This window comes from Taeniopygia guttata, chromosome 2 (genome assembly GCF_048771995.1).
Source record: "Taeniopygia guttata chromosome 2, bTaeGut7.mat, whole genome shotgun sequence".
In the NCBI taxonomy this organism is placed as follows: Eukaryota; Metazoa; Chordata; class Aves; order Passeriformes; family Estrildidae; genus Taeniopygia; species Taeniopygia guttata.
The window spans coordinates 62,902,836-62,923,819 of NC_133026.1; positions in this window are offsets into that span (position 1 = coordinate 62,902,836).

A 20,984-nucleotide genomic window follows, 5' to 3' on the forward strand; every position below is an offset into this window, starting at 1 on the left:
TCATATGAGTGATCCTTATTAAGAGAGACTGGAAAAGGAAAATTCAAATGGGATAAGTGCAGCTTAGTGCTTCTGTTTAACGCATTACCATTGCAAAGAGAAATCTCCCAGATTTATATTTGTGTTTTCTTTCATTTGCCTGTGGCCATACCAGTTAGGTGTGAGATCTCATCAACTCTTACAAAGTGAGCAGAGTTCAGCAAAGTGAAACAGAGTTCACTTAAGAGTACAAAACTTAAGAGTAACAAGAACTTAAGAGTAACAACAAATGATGCTTCTGCACTTTTCAGTGGCAGTGTTTATATTACGGCAGCACTGACTCTATGGATTGATTTGATACCCATAGCATTGATCTGCAAGTGATGCCAAATAAAAAAGAGTTCCTAATTATGTATTATTGCTGCTATTAGTATTGTTGTTATTGGTGTTGTTGCTATTTACTATTGAAAATCCCAAGACTCTTTTTAAGGTGGATATTGGCCTTCAATAAGAAGACAGGACTCTAATATAATATAATATATTAATTATATATCTAATATAATTGCTTTTGCAGAAAGGAGGAGATTATGTCCTTGCACCCCTCAGGTGGCACAGGGCAGAAGATGCAGCCCTGCAACAGGAGGTGTATATTTTTGCATTCGGGGTTATAGGGAATAAACTAAGCAAGGGCCTTGAGATAAAGTTTTGAATGAAGACTAACAAAACAAGTGGATAAATGTTTGAGACAGAAATCAAGATAAGCAGCACAATAGTCAGTCATAACTGGGGTCTGTTTGTGTTTGCCAGCATTGAAAACACATTTTAATTTCACAATCATAAAACATAGGACTGTGTCCGAATTTCTTAAGTAAATTCAAAGACATAGGTATGTCTGTGTATGTGTTCTAGTCAACACTATGTTGTCCTTTAAAAGGATAGATGATCCACAGATGATTGTTAGGGTATTTTTAAACACTCATGTTATTTAAACCAATGCCAGTTATTTTATTCTCCTTTGATTTAGATGAGTCTCAAATTCAAACCATGCCTATGCTTAAAGAATTTTCTGAGTTTTAGGATTGATTTAATTTGAACTGGAGTAAGCCCTAAAATGCAACTGTGCTCATAGTAGCGCTGTTAGACATGAAGGGCACTTCAGATCAAAGTGGACAACATGTACAAAACTGCAAGCTAAAAAATTCAAACCCAAAGTGTTTTTCCCCCAATTATTTTCTCTTGCCAGAGTACAGGGAACAGATGTTTTACCATAGTTTTGTGACAGTATAAGATATTTTGAATGCAGGATATGACACACAATTCAAAGGAAGATTGTAACTTTGTGTTGGTAGAATAAGCTAGAATCTCTTAGAACAAACATTCATAATCCTAACACAGAAAGATATAATAAGTAGGTCAAGTGTCACAAAATTATTTATCATCTCTTCTGTCCTTCCTACCTCTAAGAGATAAACTACATAATATATTATTGTTTGAAAACTATCTGTTTGAAATTCAATAGTACCAGAGAAAATGTGCAGCATTATGTTCAGCTTTTAAAAATAAGGACAATATGTAAGTTGAAATGTATCTGAGGTTCAGAAATATTTTTAAGCATACCTGGCAACAGTTTGTTTGCATCATTTTAATGACCAGTAAAATTAATTATCAATTCCAATTTTCAAATGCCCAACACCTCCTGCTTTCTGAAAACATGGCTCCTTTAAGCTGGCAGAACATAGAAACTTCAAAAAGTGAATGAGAGCTCAGTTTATAGTTCCCATATGTCTCCCTTACATGCAGATTCTCAGGATTAATATTCTAAAAACCTTTTAACCAGAAAGGAGCTACCCCATGAGGTTTATCAATCTCAAAACCAGACCATATGCTTCTCTGGAAAAGAAATATTTCCAGCTAGCTAGTGGAGAAATAGACAACTCAGACTGAAAAGACACTCTAATGTCAACTGTAAAGACAGGCATTCTTTTAAGACTGTAACATACAGACTTTATCCAGGAAGGGGGTTTAGGTCATTTTTAGTGTTACAGAGATGCGCTGTCATAAAATTTCATCTCACTTTTGCTAGTGTAATACAGAAATACACTGAAATCAGTAGGATCAGTCTGTCTCTATGTATTTATCAAAAATGGCCCAGTCATGAAAATGTTTATTTCTTTTTCCCCTCTGTACAGACTGACAGATGATAATCGTAACAAGGTCCTTGCTTTTCCAGGCGAGAGGATAAAAAAGTAAGGAAAAAAAATCCCCATACAATCATTAAAATATTAAGCAACAGTTAAGGATTCTGTTTGTCTTCACCTTTCTGAAAATGAAAAGTCTAGAATGAAGAGCTTTGAGGGCAACTGGCAACAAGAGTAGAACCTCACAAAATTTTAGAGGAAATCCACTAATAACCCATTTTAGTAGCCTCTCAATAACCATAACCCAAATTCCAATGATTTATTTCAATCCTTTTCAGAGTTTGGTTAAAACAGTAAGTTACCACAAGGTAAGCCAGGGTGATAACTTGCTTCACAACAGTGAAAATGCCAGGTTCATATATCATTATTTAATTTATCCATTGTATAGTATAAAGCAATGTAATTTACCTCTTTCACTGAAGAACAGACTACCTCACATATATAAAATAAAGCCTGTGTGCACCCTGGCAGTTAAAATGCAGTAATAGAAAGACTTCACATTTGTATCACTGTTTCTTCTCACCTGTATCTTTCTCACAGGAGTGTATTTTTGCAACCTCTTTACTAAGTGACTGTCCCTTCTTCTCATATAACCACATGAAGAAAGGTTTCTGATTCCTTTCCTTTTCCTTATTCCTTCCCACATGTCTAATTTGTAATACTCATTTGCCATATTTAGATCATCTTCCACATAATTTCCACTTTAGCACTAGATATTCTTTCTTCAAAACAGCACTATAGATGTTACATGATCTAAGAGACGCAATTGTCCTTGGCTTTATTTTTGTAAATATAGATTTCATCTCTCTTGGTTTTCTGGGACTTGTGTTGTTCAAGTTCTAATCTGTTTGAACTCCTGCATGTTGCTGCTTTCAACCTCCTTAAGGATGTTTAACTAATGGTATACCACACAGTATTTTCCAGATGCACATACCTCCCAGGCCTATCCTTTATGCTGGAGATGCTATGTAGCATTTTAAGCCTGATGCTAAACCCACTTTGCTATTTCCTGATGTTCAACAGCATTTTACATCAACCACAGGACTGCAGTAACCACAGCTACTCAACATGCAATCTCTATAGCTGGTTAATTCAGGCTGTAAGCAACACTTGAGCAGATTTATCTGAACAGGATTAAGAGGAACCTCTTCATTTAGCTTTGGTATCAATTTTTTTCGTATTTTCATTACATTTTTCTTTTGATTCAGTTCTCTAACCCAAATATAACTCAATTTACATTCACATTGTTGAATCTGAGCTTGACTGTCCCCTACATCATTCCCCCAAACCTGCCAATCTGTAAAGCCCAGTTCTTTGAGACAAGTTAGGGCTCAGGATTATACATGGCATGTATCTTTTGGATGGAAGTAAAATGTCGTTGTGGCCAAAGAAATATCTCTTGCCTCCATATCAGCTTCTTCTACCACCTGAGGAGCAAAATTGTCTGCTGATTCCAGGGCTCTGCCTCCCAGGCAAGGTGGGAAGAAACAATTCTTGAGACCTAAATACAATTCTCCCTATCACTGTGCTTCTTCTCAGTGTCATCCAGGTAATAGGAAATATTCAGTACAAAGTAATGAAAACTTCAGAAATTAAGAAAAACTGAATTTAACTCTACAGTCCTCCCTCTCTGTTGTGGAAGAAATTTCTCAATGCTAGTTGAGTAGAAACACCTGGTTGTTGTTTCAGTCCTCCTGGCCTTCCAGAAAGAAGAAATAGAACTTTCCAAGCAAACTCCCATGGAAATTACTGTCCCCACTCACCTCACTCTTCCTTGTCTTCTCTCCTGTGATCAGAGCCAGATTAGACAGAGCAGTGACTTTCCAGAGGACTGGTTGTACCTGAGTTTAATCCCAAACTTAAAATATAGTGCAAAAATCATTGGCCAGGAGTCACACAGAATACTAAAATTGCTTTCACTCCATCATCCACAATAATTTTCTGTGTATCTAATTAAAAATCCATTTCCTAGACTCTGAGGAATACCAATGATTATCAGAGATGAAAATATTAAGAGTTAAATAAATAGTAGGTAAATAATCAGGTTGTGATACTTTATACAATATCCCCCATGTCACATAAAATGTATGCAATTTATATTTGTCAGTAGTCTGGAAACTGTGGGAAAAGAACTGTAACTGAAATACCTCCTCTCAGACATTCTTCCTGTTGCACAAACAGCCTGAAGCACAGGAAGACACAACAGAGAAGGCTCAGTCTGCTATTGAGATGCAAAATTATTAAGTCAAGGTATTCCTCATCTACTTTGTGCACAAATTTCCCACTCACTGGCAGTATGGGTTCTATGACCTTTTTATTTAGGTCATTTGTGTTGATTTATATATCTTCAAAAAATAAGTGACATCTGAATTTTCAAAATGTACCTCCAATTGTCTCTATTAATTAATTTTTTTTTTTTTGTTTCATATTATTCCGTCTTTTAATGCTATGGCTTTTTTCTCCCTTCCCCAAATGTATCCTATTAATGTAAGACTCAGACATATTAAACTGTCTTTAAGTGATTCTAAGTACAGAGCTTGAGCTTTAAGAAAGTGTCAAATCCAAGTGAAGATGAGAGAATATCTGTTTAAATTCAGTGTATGTTTCTGTGCACAGATTGCAGAAGATTTGATAGAGCTGCCAGTTTAAAGAGGTGGGAGGTGAGAAAAGTACCTGTAAATGGGGATTACTAATGCTGTTTCTACATGAGCAAGTAGTGTGGACATGTAGAGTGGAAGAGGTGGAGCTGAAAAGCCAGTAACCACTCTTTGCAAGTTTCAGGGCTCATGGATCATGGTGTAAGCAGGGCAAGCACAGCTCTGGTACTTCTGTACCCATTTCTGCACTCTTCTTCATTCCACTCATTGTTTATGAGTTACAACTGCGAGAAAGACCTGCCCAGGCATGCTGTACAAAAGATGCTGAGGGCAGCTTCTTCATTATTGGATGAGGTGCTTCCACCACCCTTTCTGGAGAGTGCTTAGAGTAAGTTCTATAGTGTGAAATTTAGGGGGAAAAAAGACCCTTTGTTTTGAAGTTCTGGGAGGATCAAAAAGTGATGAACTGGTTGGATTTGAAGCCCAGTTTGCACACTCAAAATAATGAAAGAAAGAGAAAGATCTAGTGAGACAGACTTGAGGACATCCTTTATTAATAATGCAGACATTTGGACTGGCTCCAAAAGTCATTACTTTGGAGTAATGACAACCAGACTCCATAAATTTTAAACTGTTAAATATATTTAAAAATAAATTTGATATTGTCTATTACTTTTTACTGGTCCTAGTAAACATTTACAAGTCTGTGCTTTATGACATATTGGTACCACCTTCATCATGTAATTTCTTAATCAAAACTTGTTTGGAGAGGTTCTGACACTTACTTTTGGTTTGTCCCATCAATCTTATTTTGTTTGTAGAACAGTAAGGAAACAACATCACAATCAAAATAATACTGAAAAAATTACCTATGCCTTTGCATCATTTGACGTGTATTATGTATATAATAAATCTCCAAAAATTTCATCCTGAGATGAAAGAAACAAAGCAAAACAATGATCAAGCAAGGCTTGATTCAGAAAGTCATGTGTTAACAAAACTTTTCCAGCCTAAAAGCAGTCATGAAATTGACCATTGTGATTTAAAAAAAAAAAATCCTCTGTATGTAGAAATAAAATATCATTATAGGTTCAGCCTAAGGTAGAATCAAGGTGAGCACATGTATAGCTTTAACATAGACTCTGTTAATAGGAAACTGTTGTTTCACATTTTCTGTTGGGTTTGTCATTCATTCATTCATTATGAAAAAAAAGGCAGGATTTGCTGCAGCACATACATTGCCTAACTCAACCACAGTGCATTAGGAGACTTGGATATTGCTGGCAACACAGTTTTCCTAGAGGACAGCTCAATTAGCATGCAAGCAAAGATAGGAGGACTACTCAGCATAAAAAAGACTGAGTTATGAAACAATTATGAAAAACACCTAGCAATAATTTTAGCAGTTACAAATCAGGTATTATCTCAAAAGGCAAAGGAACAAAAGAAGTAATTCAGTTTCTGTATCTGCTCTGGGCACCAACTGAAGAGCATGTGCATGGTAGTACTGGGTCTGTGTAACCCAGTATCCACTTTCAGATGCTTGCCAAGAGTGGGTGGAGGTCTGAGACTCAAAGATAGTTTTTCTGCAGCACATTTTGTGGCTTTTTTGTGGAGATTTGAGTTCATGCCCTGCTCTTGACATCTTAATTTAACAGACGCAATCCCTCCTACTGGTGTCAGTTCTTTAGGTACGCACCAAGGTCGGCGATCAAAAGCAGATGGCTGGGGAAGAGTACAAAAATGGAACAAGCATATGATGATACTTTTCCAAATACTCTCCTAGCAGCCAGTAATTTGAGGAAGCATCTGGGAGACAACACAAGAGGGGAGGCTATCACACTCCTCTGGGTAAGCAGCATGACTAGGGGCCCATCTCTGTGCCAGCATGTAAATGCACAGGGCCCGGGAGCAAAGAAGCAGTTCATGCAGTTGTAGACCTGTGACCTCATTGGGATTACAGAGACATGGTGGCATAGCTCATGGGTTGGGAATGCTGCAGTAAATGGATACAGGCTTTTCAGGAAATACAGGCTGAGACAGCAAAGGAGAAGGGGTTATACTCTATGCAAAGAAGTGGCTAAAATGCATGGAGCTTTGCCTTGGATTAGGTGAAGAACCAGCTGAGACCTTATGACTAAGAACCAGAAGACAGACCAACACAGGTGATGCTATGGTAAACATGCTAGAGACTGCCTGATCAAGAAGAGGAAATAAAATAAGCTTTCTTTAGACATCCGGAAACCTCATGAATTGCATATCTAGGTACTCAGCCACACTAATGCCTGATGGAAGGACAATAAGGCTGGGCAAGCAACCCAGGATGTTTCTGGAACTTATCAGTGACAATGTTTTTGACACAGGTTATAATGGAGCTGCTTAGAGAAAGTGTTCTTCTGGACCCCATACTCTTGAGCAAATCACTTATATAAAGATGAGCTGACTTAGCTGCCGTGACTCACAGAGCTAAAAATCCTGAGAGGAGACAGATAAATAGAAGCATCACAACCCTGGACTTCAGAAGAGCAAGTTTTGGGTTAGTCAGGGATCTGCTCAGTAGAATCCCAGAGGAGACTACCTTAGAGGGCAAAGGGACCCACGTCAACTGTTCATCTTTTAGCAGAGCTTCCTCAAATGCAAGACAGGCCTACTCCAATGAGCAGAAAGTTGAAAAGAATTAGGAAAACCAAAGCTCAACTGGACTGGAAAGTAGTAAGGCATATGAAAGACAAGGAATAAATACTTCCACAGCCATGCTGGCAGAAAAAGCAAGGCCAAAGAAAATGAAGGACTGGTGCTTAATGAGGGAGGATATTTAGTGAAAAAGGATATGGAACAGGCTGAGTTAGTTCTTTTGCTCTAGTTTTCGCTGGTTAGATTTTCCCTCTGACAGCCCAGTTCCTACTGCTAAATTACTGAGAGAGTGGGAGTGTAGAGGGAGGTACAATTAGGGAGCTCTTAAGCTAATTTGGCACATATAAGTCTATGGGACCAGATCAACTGCATGGAAGGGTATTGAGAAAAGCCAAACATCATACTCATCTTTAAGGAGGGCAGGAAGTACAGGAAAGTACAGACTGGTCAGCCTCACCTTAGTCCCTGGGAAAGTAAAGGAGCAAATCCTCTTGAAGATTATTTCCAGCCACGAGAAAGAGAATGTGGTGACTGGACCAGCCAGGATAAATTTACCAAGGGCAATTCATGTCTGACCAACTCATTTGTTACAGTGAGATGGCAGGCTGTGTGCATAGTGGCACAGCAGGAAATGTCCTAGACTTTGACTTTAGCAGATCTTTGACATAGCACTCCCATAGCAACATTTAGACAAATGAGTAAAATATGGACTGGATAAGGTGGGTAAAAATTTAGCTGGACCATGAGGCTTGAAGCACAGTGATCAGAAGTAAGAAATCTGAACAGACTGTCAGTTACTAGTTATTATCCCTCAGAGGCAAATACCAGTAGCAAGAGCATTCAACACCTTTATTAACAAGCTGGATGTTGATCTAGAGTGTACTCTCAGCAATTTTGCAGATGATAGAAAACTAGAGATAGTGAATGAGATGCCTGGCTCCTGTGTAATTTTATAGGTATACAAGCTAGAAAAATGGGTTGAGGGGAACCTCACAAAGTTCAATAAAGGCAAAGTCCTGCACCAAGAATGGAATAACCCCATGAGCTCACCTTCAAGCTAGATCAGGCAGGGACTTTCTTCTTTGAGGTGCACAGTGGAACACACAACATGAATCCTGGGAAACTCTCACTCAGTACAGGTTACTATGAAGGTGGTCAGACAGTGAAGCAGGTGCCCAAAGCAGCTGTGAAATGTCCTCCGTGGAGACATGTGAGACCTATCTGGACACAGCCCTGGACAGCTTCCTCTATCTGGGCCTGCAGGGTGCTGGAGTAGAAGGGGTTGCTCCCAGCCTATGTGATATTTCTGTGATATTTCCAATTTGAAGCTTAGGGATATCCTGAGCCTGAGGCTTTACAATGTAAAGTGTAATTCTCACTCTTTCACATCTCTGCAGATTAATGACATGCTTAGTGAAGAATCATTTCTTCCTTTGACTGAATCTGCCACCTGCTTTTGTTGCCTTCTAGTTCTTATATATGAAGAGATAATGTAATTAATAATTTCCTATCTTGCCCATACTGCTGAGAATTTTATCAGACTTTGGACATTTCCTCCTCAAACATCTTTTCCAGGTTGAAGAGCACTAATCTACATAGTTGCTGCTTCTGTTAAAGCTATTTTCAAGTTCTTTTAGCCATTCTCTAAACCTTTTCCAATTTTATTCTACATTTTTTGAGGGGATGGCTTTCAGCCAAAGTGGTCAGCAGGTCTTCACACAGTGTCCTGGAAACAAGTGAATCATAGAGTCATACAGTATTTTCTGTTGTGTTCTCTGGTGTTTCCCTAAAAATTCATAAAATTTGATTTACTTTCTTTACTCTTATAAAGCACTGAGGGAATATATCCATTCAAGAAAAGAAAACATCAAAAAGGATGGTTTGAAATGTTAACATCTATATTTACAAACTTAAACAAGATTTGATTATCAAGAACCTAGAGACTAAGGAGCTACCTAACAGCTTCCAGTTAAAAATTTATCCTACCACAAGACATGTATGTGAAAGCTAGAAAGCCAAAATGGGTAAAACCAAACATTTAAGTCTCTTAAAATGCTAGGTTACATTCATCAGAAAATTTGGCAGATCCATTTTTCCAAAGTTACCCAGAAAGGAAAACAGAAATATTTAGAGTACAGGTTGAGAATGAAGCCAAAGCATGTGCCATAACCTTGCCACTGAGAAGATGAAGGAACAAACAGAAGAGTTTAAATGAAAAAGTCCTCAGAGATAGAAAATTTATGGGACTTGACAACTCTGAGTATATACAAAGGGCAACAAGGAACACTTGATGGCCATTTAGTGGTTTCTAATTTTGCAGGAAGGTTTCAAATCTGACTGATGACACAGCAGGTAGTACTGTGATAAGAAGGCAACATAAATAGCAGCCCATGAAACTACCCTTGTCTACATTCTGTCATGACCAGACCTTATGCCAGTCTCATGGCCATTTGCAGTATACTGCTGCACTTGTAGATGTTAAATTCTGGCTACATCAAGGAAATGTAAAAATTGGAACAAAGAGGATGCGGTTCAAGATTTATAACAATTATGCTGCATGGTTACTCTGTTCAAGCATTTAGAGAACTTGATAATTCAATTAACAGCTGTGGGTTTTTTAAAAAATATATAGACTCTATTCCTGTGGTTTTCATGGAAGGGGCAAATCTCAAAATAGGATTTTGAATGAGCAGAATTCTCCACTGTGGTTTCTCCAACTATAAAAAAAAATGTTCATGGTTGTCAACTAATGTGTTAGACATACTTCCTTGACTTGCTGTTGGTTCATAATCAGCACTTACAGTTGAAGGAGTGTTGTAAACATGATTGGCTGCTTATGTATATAAAAATGGAAAAGAGAGCTAACAGAAGAACATTGTTATCTGCCTGCCTTGTAACTGCACCTGTAATTAAGACACAGTCTACCTGCTGTCTTAAAAGAAAATTGGATCAGATTATTAATTGAATCTGATTACTTATTTTAATATACATGTAAACTATTGTTTTTTGTCTTTAGAGTGGCTATAATGCCCAGTTTCCCAGCAGAACAGCAGGCATGTTCCAATGTTTCCACCTGCTGTCCTTTTCTGTTCCTAATGTAGGAGGTAACAGTGGATTAACAAAAATGTAGAAAATACCCACCATATTAGAAACCCAGCCTCTTCACATTCCAATAACGCCAGGAGGAGTATCACATACAGGTATCTGCAGTTTCACACCCAGACTCCAAAGGAGATCAAGTGTTTAACCTATCAGTCTTCAGAAAGTACTTCAAAATCCTGTGGTAAATAGGCAAGTCAGTGGAAACAGGACTGTCAGAAGATTCTGTTCTAACCGTTTTTAGATTCACTATATTCATTAATACAAAGAGAACACAACTTGTACAATATACATCTTGTTTTAAAAAGTTAGGGATTACAGACCTTGCTGACAATGTACAGTGATAATACCCTATGTTGAGATTTCTGCAGGGAATTCAACTGAGTCATGCATAGCACTCTCATTGAAGCAACTTGTGTTCAAAACAGAAAAATCAGAGAATCTTACAGTGAGTAAGATTAAAAACATGTATGATTATTAAGGTTCCTTACAGCCTGTGGTAAGAGTAAATCACAAGCTGCAACCCTGTTGTGGAGTTAACTTGTATGTTCATCAAGAAGCTACACTGAGCCCCATAATAGCCACTATTTTTCATAAAGACCTGAAGAAAATATGAAATCTTTCTGGAGGTGTCACAGAAGACATGAACTGCCACATCATGCCAGCTCCCTGGCTAGACTCTTCCTGCTTCCTCTGTTCATGCTGTATGGTATCTTCAACATAAAGGTCTGTGAAGAGCTCAATTTCCTGTAGTAAAAATGCATTTTCTCCCTTTCAGTTATGCTGTCTTCAACTGGAACAACCCTACTTGTTCAGTTCAACAGACTTCCACTCCCATATTCTAGACAACTTTTTACCTATAACTTGCTTCATAAACCTTTCTTCAGATGTTTTTCCTTGTTTGTCTGAGATGGAAGATGGTTTAATCCAAGAGAAAATTTACAATTGATGGGGTACTCTTTCCTCTGGTCTGTTCTTCCTCTGCTTCGGTTACATCTCCTTCATAATCAGATTTCTCACCTGGTAACCTCCTCTGACCCTGTCAGTGACTCCTTACAGATCAGGATGCGTTCTTATCCATTTATAGTATCTCCCTGCTTTTCTCATCACTTTTCCTTCTTCTTCATCCTTTTTGTCACAATAAAGATTGTGTTTTATTTTCTTCCATAAAAACATATCCCTGGTTTTTTTTTACCCCCTGTATTTCCACTCTCAAAAATGACACTGTAATTCCTGTCAGGTATGTCATTCCACCCTCTTTTCAGCTCATTTGGGGTTTCAGAACTTTTCTGTTCACCTTTTTATTCAATTGAAACTACAGTAAGTATTAGTATATTGATCCACATCTGCTTGAGGCTCAAAATCTGTCCCCTCTCTTCACCATCCTCACTTGTCACTTGCCCTTATCACAATAGCCAAAATGCTCTTCTGAATTATTTTCTTTCCCAAGCTTCAGTGACTTCAGGAGCTTTGTCCTTTCACGTTTCTCTTGCCAATCACTCTGTTAGTCTGTACGTTCAAGGACCATGCATGTTCACACATGATTTTATGGAATTCTGATTTTGGCTCATTTCCCTCTTTTGTGTCTGCCGCCGTCTCAGTAGTCCCATCCATTAACACAACTGCCATTTCCACGGAGAGAAACAAATTTGTACCTTGGCTTCATCCAAAATATCTTGGCTTGTTTCTCAACTTCAACCTCTCCTGATAGCTATCAGTTCAAATGCAGTATGACTCAAGCATGTCACACTCTCCTCTCTTCCTTAGTCAGTCATTAGAACTTCCCTCATTTACAACTGCTGTGAATGATGGGATCACCAGACTTGTCAGACAGGCAGGTGATGCAAACAAGATTTTAAGTCCAAAAATAAGATCAAGTTTCCATTTTGTAACTTGTTTCAGGAGCTAAAAAGTTAAAGGTTTTTACCAAATTTTTATAATCTTTGCCTTAAAACCTTACAACCTTTTTCTGCTGCTCTTAACAGAAGCAACACTCACACTGTTGCTGCAAAGACCATTTTTCTAGGCTTCACTTTTTGAGTCTGTTCTCTAACTCCTTTTTTTTTGGTATCACATAAAGAATTAAGTGTGTTTTGCTGGGGTTTTTATAAAGAATGCCTTCCAGGTATATATCCACTTTTCAAGATATCTTGTTCATTCTCAGTACGTCAGTTTTTGTCTGCAGCTGATTATCTATAGGAGTTTTCTTGAGTTTTCCTTTACTACTTTATAGGGTTTGAAAGGATAGCCCTGCAAATGACCAGCCCTCCTGCTCTAGTGAATGTACTAAGTATAGGAGTCCCTGGTGCTTCCATGGTGGAAATAGTAATGAATAATGTGTACAACATGAATTTTTAACCCACTAAATCAAGATCAGATATGTGTCACTGAATCAGCACATCACATAAGCTGGAACAGACCAACAATAATCTCTAGTCCAGCCCATGCTTGAAGCAGGCCCAGGTGGAGCAGGATTCCCAGGATTGTGTCTGGAGGGTCTTGCACCCCTCCAAGGTGGAAGGATGGACCACCTGGTCCCCTCTGGACATCTGCTCCAGTGTCTGATAATTTTCATAGTATCTTGCCCTTTTACAGTGTCCCTCCAAGAGCATAGACGCCACTTTTGTACACCCCCCAGTCAGGTATCTGTAAACAGCAAAAGTATGTTCAAACTTCTATTTTTACAAATAAAACTGTAGGTCAAATGAGTAAATAGAAATCTAGAGTTTGAAGTCAATAGAAGATATATTCAGGCAGGAGAGGGTATGTTCTTTTTTAACTGATTGGGAATTAACATCAAGTTAGAAGGATATGTTTGTTCTTTGTCACTTGTGAGCTAAATTAAAGTTCAACGTCTTTCTCTATGAGTCTCAAAGAAACATTGAGGTCTTGGTGAAAAAATTACAAGATGACATTTTTTGATTTACAATATCAAAAAATCAAAATACAAATTCAAACATTAGGTCACTGAAAGGCCAATTTCTTTTTTCATAATATTTGTTCATTAACATCAGAGAGAAAAAAGGAGGTGACTTGAAGCTAACAGACTTTTCTAAATGTACAGTGCTACAATGCTAATATTCCTGTTCCAGGTATCTGCTTTTACAACAGTGGAACTGTTCAGTCCATATCACATATAAGGTATAATTTCAGGTAATTCATATGAAGTGTTCTTCAGCTCAAAAACAGTGGTACTGCCACACAATTTTTAAAGGAACATTAATACTTTCGGGTTTCTTAGTTAAGAAGGCAATGAAAAAGACAAAGCCATATCTTTCATTAACTTCTTGTGGTGGATTAACCTTGGCCATATGCCAGGTGCCCACCAAGTTGATTTATCACTTCTCCTCTTCAACTGGACAAAACAGACCAAATCCATCCTCTTTGCAAATTCTTTGTCATGTTAAGTTTAAGATAAAATGACACAGAATAAAATATGTTCAATCTGTTTCTACTGACCAATGCTTCCATGTCTGTGCTTAAACAAAATAAAATCTGTTAAATCCCACACTATTCCCTGTTTCATGACTCACTATCATCCTCCAATCTGTGACAGGCTCCTCCTAGTTCTTTTGAGATCTGTGGAGAGGTCTATAGAAAGTCATATAAAATACAAATGTCTGCTCAGAAGCTGAACAGAGCAAACAATTTGGTAGGTGTTTTACCATCCAGAAATATTTCCTTTGTACATGTCAGCACTTCATCAAAAGCTTCTGACATTAGTTGTCTGCTCCAGAGAGCTGCCACTTCAGTGCTGAGTGATTGATTTTGCTTGTCAGGAACTAACAAGTCTTAATGATTCTCCCATTGCCTTAATGCTGATCAGCTTCTCTAAAAATCTCACCTTTAATAATGAAATCATAATGCTTCACCAAGGCTTATGATCAATTTCTACTTTATAAGCCTTTCTACTTGAGCTACTCATACTGAGATCACTCAAGTAAAAAAAGAAAGAGAATTTATAGGGAAATATTCATTATTTTAGATATCTACCTTATGCTTAAGCAAATCATGTCTAGGAGTGCCATTTTTTCTCTCATTGATTATAAAAGAAGTCTAGACAAGAAGTTCAAAAGATAGACACTGTTGGCATCTACTTCTGGTCAGACAAACCCTACCTCTTCTTCTGTTTATACTTTTACAGAGATATCAATGATAAAGTCAAAAGTTTCACTTTAAACATATAAGATCCAAGCACAATTTATTGGCATGGTGGACCATTTATATATTCTTATTCTATAACATTTTATATATATAAATATATGGAATAATAATGCCTTTTTAAATAGGGTTCATAAACCAAAGTTTTCACATCTTCATAAACCAAAGTTTAGGCATCTCTGTGACACCATTTTTGGAGATGAGTGAATCAGCTGTGTTTGATAGTTTTCAGATGGACAGAATGGTTAAGAAAAATAGATATTCCAGTAAACATCCAGAGAGATATAAGTGGTTTGTTCTACGTATTGTTCATGTGTACAGTTAATATTCTTCCAACACAACTCTTGAAAGCAAAACTGGAATCATCTGTCATTGGATATCCTCACAAAAGCTTTTTTAAAAAACTTCAAAATTACCTGGAGATGATAAGTATACTGAGGACTAAATCAAATAGGCTAAAAATGTTGGTTATGTGCCTGACAAAACACATCTGTTAAAGGTATCTTGTATTTTAATGTTATATTTATTTTTAAAGTTATACACTTGGAATACATAAGAAGGAGCTGGAACTGTTGGAGCAAATCCCAAGGAGGGCCACAAAATTGATAAGATGACTGATGTAATTCCCCTACAAATACAGGCTGAGAATTTTGGTGCTGTTTAGCCTGGAGAAGGCTGCATGGAGACCTCACAGCAGCCCCCCAGGATCTGAAGAGGGCTTACCAGAAAGCCGGAGAGAGATTCTACATGAGGAACTGTAGTGATAGGACAAGGAGTAATGGGTACAAAGAGAAAGAGGGGGAAATTAGGTTGAATTAGGAAGAATTTCTTTACTGTGAGGGTGATGAGATACTGCAGCAGGTTTCCAAGGGAGGCTGTGGATACCCCAAACCCTGGCAGTGTTCAAAGCTTGAGCATCCTGGTCTGGTGGAAGGTGACCCTGCCCATGGCAGGGAGGCTGGAACTAAATAATCCTTAAGGCCCCTTCCAAACCTTAACATTCTACAATTCATATGACTTGTATCAAAATATTAGAAGAGAAAGCATAAAAAAGCATCAGACTGCTGTTTTTCTGGTCTCACTAAGGGTGGGATTCAGCTCACTAATATTAATCATATAGAATCTAGTCTCTTCCTATCTAAGTGAGTTGTCAAGGCTCCCTCTATAGTCAACAGAGAGAGAGACTGACACTTCCCAACTGAAATTAGATTAAATCTCTAAAGGGGATTAGCTGAGTCCTTTTTGAAGTTTTTAACTCTATTCATTGATTAAAGAAGATCTACCTGACTGGCTCAGAGTAAATAAATAACTTTTAGATGACTAGAGGGACAAGAAATTAAGCTGGATCAAATTTTATCTTATTTGTGTAGTAACTGTTAACTTGCAATGGCTACCAGCCTTTGGCCAAAGATAAATAGGATGAAAAAATCTTGGTATTAGAGATATTAGGGAATAGGATATTAGGCAAATCTCCACAGACATCATTTCTCCATGCTTATTGTAGACTGTTGAAAAAATTTCACTGGGCAGCCTATAGAGTATCTTGTGTTCATTTGTTTGAGGCAGAAAATAGTGTATAATCATCATGCATGAATCTTAAATACTATTTTCAGAGAAAAAATATTTCTGAAATATATACTACTATCTTTAGCGAGAGATATTTTGTCTAAAATGTTGGGGAATTATAAGATAAACACTTGTGAATCGTTTAATGCATTTTTAATAAGTAACTTTCCCTTGGCTTGTTTAGAGCTTTCTCCAAGGAGTCTTGCTCTTGGAGCATGCCAATTTAGTTGCAACCTGAAATTAAAGGTGTGATAAGGGAGGGTCCTCAAAACGCACCTACCTTAGATCCAGGGCACATCTGACAAACAATGATCTAATAGTCAGGACAGGAGGATGGAAGAACTATTTGCAGCTCTGACATTGGCTCTCTGTGACATTGCATAAGTCACAATTCTGCAAAGTCAGAGATAATGATTAAGCCAGGAGGAGGGGAGGAGGCTCCTATCCACTTTCAAAAGCACAGTCTCTATGTGGAAAATGGAAAGTCTGAGAATAGAATTCAATCTTCACAATGAATCTGGCTCTCAGCAAAGTTATATTCCCCTTAACTAAAGGTTGAAATTGTACAAACATATTTTATCTCCCAGCACTTCTGAAATGGCACACCCATGACCTGTTAGCTTTTTTTACAACTGTGTTTCAGTTCATGTCTATAATTGTTTGTGATATCAGTGGTTTAGTTTGTATAACTGGTATTAGGAATCAACATGTTCCAGTGGATGGATTGGAATTCTCCAAAGGATGAAGAAAGTTTTATTATGTATAGGAAAACTACATACTTGGTTGATAAAAAATAATTTGTTTCAACAATGAATACTGGGTAGATTCTCTAGAGATTCTCTAGAGATGATCACCTGCACAAAATCCTATTGATGCTAATGAGGCTTCATATGTTTTCAAGAATCGACCCACCAGATGAGCTTACAAAATTAGAGCTTTAAAGCAGTCATTTTTAAAGCTCTGTGACCTCGACCAGACTGCCAAAGAAGTAGATCCTAAGAAACAAGCTCTGTTTAATCAATGAAGTCTACTTGCTGCCATTTTCTTACCCTGCTTCTTTCCTTTTCTCCCTGCAGTGAATAGAATATTGACCACTACCAAGAATATCCTCCTAATTAACTTCTAGACATAGTCCCTACTGTACAGGTTAGGAACTGCCTAAGCTCTATCCAAGACCCTGTGGACTAATGAAGTAGGTAGGATCTCCCCCGGAGTTAGCGCTTCACTTTTGTGTGCTTCTCTATCCTCTATTTCCGCTTCTGTGGTTTTTTTTTCCTGAAGAAGGGAAAGAAGGAAAAAAAAAGTTTTTTGCTTAGGCCAGCTAGGTGCAAAAGGAGCTACATAATTGGATCACTAATAATGACTATTCAGAGGACTTCTACCCCCATTTTAAATTTTTAAAATTTAAATATGTCATTGCTAAATAAAATCAGGAAATTGCTATTGCAGTCAAAAGGTGTTTATTGTCATTCATATTCCTCATTCACTTTCATTCTCTTTGACCAGAAACTCTGCTAAGCCTTTAAAGTTACTCACAGATAGGAAAAAACATAGATATACAAGTTATTAATTAAGTTAACTTGCCAAGGAAAACATTAGGGTATTGGAAAAGTGTGGATAGGAAACAAGAGGGACAGAGGAAGTAAAGTGTTTAGGATAGATGGGGATATTTACTGGCAGCAAAGGAAGTGAAGAGACTGGGGAGGAAGAAAACAAACAAATTCTGTTTGTGATTCAAAAGGTGAGAAAGAAGAGATCACAAAATAGGAGGAGACAGGAAGAAAAGGTAGTCAGGGAATATAACCCAAAGGTTACACATGTAGTTCTGTAGTAGACTTTAAAGTATGTCAGAGCAAATTTGAACACAGGGTTCAAGGCCATCAGTCCTGGCTTGACTTCAACCCTTTTCTACTTCTTCTTCTTTCCCCCCTTTATTTTTTTTTTATGATGACATCATGACCATGACATAAAAACCCATACTTCCTCAATGCCTCTAGAGTTACGACTGCACTGAGAACAGCCAGTAACTTCAGCTTGTTATGTTGTGTATCTGTTTCCAAGGCCTTCCTGTGACATGCAATGAATTTTATCAACGCTCCAAACTGAAATGTTTTTAGTATAAGAATAAGGAAGTTTCCCGTTAAGTTGCATGCTACCCATAGCTCTGGAATGTGTGGATGACTTATCTAAGAGATGTAGGAACCTACATCAAAGGGTATGGAAGCTGACTCAGTGAATATGGAAACGATCTATGATACATACCTGATACTCATGCATAAGTTGGCGACTATCCCAGACTTATGCCTTAACTTCTGCTTTATCCTCCCAGATGTGTCATCATTGTGAAATTTGCAGAGCTCTGCTTACTAAAATGGCTTCTATATTAGTTCAAAATAATCCTGTTTTACTGCACACACAGATCATTCCATGTTAGGCTCTTTTCAAGTACCTTTAAGTTTTGAGCGATAGACAAGGAGAAGTAAACATGGGTTAGAAGTTGTGGTACTGAAGAAACATCAGGAAAGAAATGTGATTTGGTTCAGAAACAGATGCTTTGCCAAAACTGTGTGTGGTGCAGAGAATGTAGCTATTTTTGTGATTGGCTTTAGTCACATATTATTCAGGAGAGACTGTAAATCTAATCACCCCAAACAAATCATGTGGCTGGTCTGAAGTCTGCATGTGTTATGATGCTACTCTGGGAAAACTGCTAGACAAGGGCAAAAGCCTAATCATTAGCACTGGTGTTTGTGCTCATCTGGTCAGAGGCATAAACAGGCAAAAACAGCCATCCATCCCACCCAGCTGTATATAACTCACGCTTGAAGAGCCGTATGCAGGGTCTAGCTTGTTTTTGTGCTCCTATGCATGCTCCCCTTGCAGATGCACACTTCTTCATAGTCTGCTGGGCAACTCAAGCCTCTAAAGTATTTTTTTTTTCTGATTGGCTCTTGATCTATCTTTTCCACAATTGTTCTGGATCCAAGGGACAAAGATTTGCAGAATCTGCTATCTGTATATTCAGAGACAGAAGCATTTTGCTACTCCTGTGTTGGAAACCCATTGCAGGAAGGTGTGAGACACTGCAAAGGTGCTGCTGATATTCAGGTATATTCTCTAGACATGAGACAGCAAATGGGATAGGCTGAAAACTGAACAATCATGACTCTGCTAGAGGCTGCTAGGACCCAGAATACATCCAAAGTTAGATAATTTTATTCTTAACTGAAAGATATATAGTATTAAAGGAATATTAGAATAAAACTTCACTACACTGAGACACTCAAGCTCTCACCTCATTATTGTACCACAAACAATGTAGACCATTACATTATTCCCCAGGAAGAGTGTAAAGAGGCATGTCAGTGAAAACTATCCTATCAGACAACAGTTAATAAGGTTCTCCCTACCCTTATTCTCATGTAACATTAAGTTTTATGCTACGTATGTAATGTGTCATCATAAATTACATAAGTAGGTAATGTGTTTGGATCCAATGATCATTACAAATTTGGATATTGGTGATTATGTATCTGTTGTGTTCTGTGTTGGTATACTACAGTTCTAACCTACAAAGGACCCAGCTAAAGTTTATGACAAAAACCTGAGACTGAACAAGACTCCCTAAAAACACAGTTCCTCTAAAACACTCATATAACATCAAACAGCATAGATACTTTTATATTCTCGGTAACTTTTTGCCCAAATTTTAATGCTGATCCTTCTTAGAATAATTTTATGTTTCAAATCTAATCAAATTCTACAGGGAAAGCAGCATGTTAAAAGATCCTGAGAAGAAATAAGAAGGGAGTCAAGTCTAGGAAATGACACAAATAAAACAATTCATACAGCAGGAGTAGGAGTCCAGTTTCAAGCCTGTTTGCAAGACAGGCTAGTACAGAATAAATAGGTGACTTATGGTAACATGCTGAAGTAATCAAATCTAAACAGGACTTGGACAGTATGAATTCAAGTCTTGCCATTGTTAAGAATTTTTGTATGTGTAGTTTGCATTCTGAAGGAGCTCTTTCAGGAACATTTGTCCTGAAAACAATAATTCAGGTTTAAGAGCCAATATTTCAAAATGCTTCCTAACCAATGAGCATATCCAGATTATTCTGAAAATTTATGTGCCTAGGAAAGAATTAAAAGTGGAAATTTAAGGTAATTTGCTTCAGTTGCCTTTCTGTTCAAAGGGACTAATTTTCATAAACAAGATGCTTGATTTTCATATGTAAGCACATTGTCTTGAAAATTGCAATAGTAGCAGCTGAAGCAGAACTGCTGGTAGAAACTTAAGATCTTTTGAAAAAGGCACTTCCAGTATGTAATGCCCACAGTACAACACCTTTCAACTTTAAATGTGTTCCGAAGTCTGTATAAGTAACTGAATGTTGATGTGTCCAGACAATGAATCATTTTGTGCTGCAAGAAAATCTTGAGACATTTAGTCCAAACATTCCTTGGAGATGTAGCTCTCCTCAGGAAATAGCTGATTTAAATTCCATGTTAACAGTGCAGTTCTTTGGAAAACTGTCCGACTTTGAACAAAGACAGGTGAACCCATTAGGCTGACAGGTTATCTTAACCCCCAAGAACTCATGTGAAAATCTCTGTTCATTTCTATTGACTCCTCTCAATACATCTCCTACTGGTATGTATGAGGTATTTCATATTTACTCCAGAGGGCATAAGGTCTTTTTCTTAAATAGTATCCATTGAAAATCAACTAAAGGATCTAAGTCTCTCC